General features: G+C 40.8%; 1 non-coding gene across 1 annotated transcript; it reads right to left on the minus strand.

The window, feature by feature from the left end:
• Positions 1–469: 469 nt before the first annotated feature.
• LOC141657996 (small nucleolar RNA R71) lies at positions 470–576 on the minus strand. The gene has a single exon (XR_012548908.1). It is a non-coding gene; the product is annotated as a small nucleolar RNA R71 (small nucleolar RNA).
• Positions 577–1,609: the final 1,033 nt, after the last annotated feature.

Here is a 1,609-nt window from a genome sequence, read left to right on the forward strand (position 1 = left end):
TTGGTGAAGTTGTTCAACCCACTAGTGAGTTTGTCAATCCTTTCGCAATAGAAGGAGAAGAAAACCCATTACACAATATCCCACAAAATCCACCTACAATGCCTAAATTCTCGTCACACTCTATACCCACCGAGGAGGATCTACCAAATGGTACTCCTACACCGCAACATCTCACCGGTAATTTTATTGCCAAGTCCGCCTTCATCCAACTAGTTGAGAGGAGCCAATTCGGGGGAATGCCTAGTGAGGACCCTCATTCTCATATGGAAACCTTTTGCAATTATTGTGAAGCTATCTCTCAAACGGGCGTGACTCAAGACCAAATAAGATGGGTCTTATTTCCTTTTTCGTTAATCGGCACCGCAAAGCAATGGTTGAAGGGCCTTGATAAGGCCACCCTTGGAATAGATTCTTGGAAGAAGCTAGCTCTAGCTTTCTACAAAAATTCTACCCACCAGAGAAGACTAACATGCTAAGAGCTCAAATTACGGGTTTTAAGCAAAGGGATGAAGAATCTTTGTATGAAGCTTGGGAGCGGTTCAAAGGTATTTGTCGCTCATGTCCTCACCATGGACTTAGCGAATGGTTTTTAGTGCAACAATTTTGGAATGGTTTATATGAAGATTCAAGGAACATTCTCAATATGGGATCAAATGGAATGTTCACCGAAGTTGATGACAATCAAACATGGAACAAGATTGAGGAAATGGCGGTCCATAATTCACAATATAGTAGACCTCGCAAGGCTACTAGAGGAGGAAAGTATGAAGTGGACTCCGTTACTCAATTGGGTGCTCAACTTAGTGCTCACATTGACACAATCAACTTGAAGTTTGAACAAGCTATGGCTAGACTTGAGGAAAACTCAAAAACATCAAAGCATCATGTCAATGCCATGACGGCATCCTCATCAATCCCAAGTGGGATATGTGAGAATTGTGGAACTTTGGGCCATGACTCAAGTGAGTGTAGGGGAACAACCGAACAAGTTAATGCTTTCCAAGCTTACAAAAGTGGTACCCCTTATTCAAATTTTTACAATGAAAACACCAAGTTCCATCCAAATCTCTCATACAAAAGCCAAAATGTTCAAAACCCTCAAACAACATACACTCCACCACCCATGAGAAATCAAAATCAAAGACCCTTTTACAATCAAAACCAAGGTTACCAAAATCAAAATCCATACAATCACCAAAATGACCAAGGTTTTGATGTCCAAAAAGCGGTCCTCCAAATGCAAAAGAATCAACAAGAATTTTTCACTCAAATGCAAAAAGATAGCCAAGCAAAGGACACCACCATCAACAACATTCTAGCTCACATCAAGATGTTGGAAACACAATTGACTCAACTAGCATCTTCAAGCTCACAAAGACAAAAGGGGCAATTACCACCTCAAAGTAATCCCCCTAGACATGAAACGGTTAGTGCCATTCACTTGAGAAGTGGTACAAGATATGAAGCACCGAAGGAGCAAGTTGAGAATGAAGTTGTGAAAGCTAGTGAAAAGGAAGAAATTATGCAAAGCCCCAAAGAAGGGGAATTATCAAAAGAAGAAAGTTCAAAGAAAAATGAAGACAAGGCCAAAGAGAAGGAGCCCATTGTG

The sequence above is a fragment of the Silene latifolia genome, chromosome 5 (genome assembly GCF_048544455.1).
Source record: "Silene latifolia isolate original U9 population chromosome 5, ASM4854445v1, whole genome shotgun sequence".
Lineage (NCBI taxonomy): Eukaryota > Viridiplantae > Streptophyta > Magnoliopsida > Caryophyllales > Caryophyllaceae > Silene > Silene latifolia.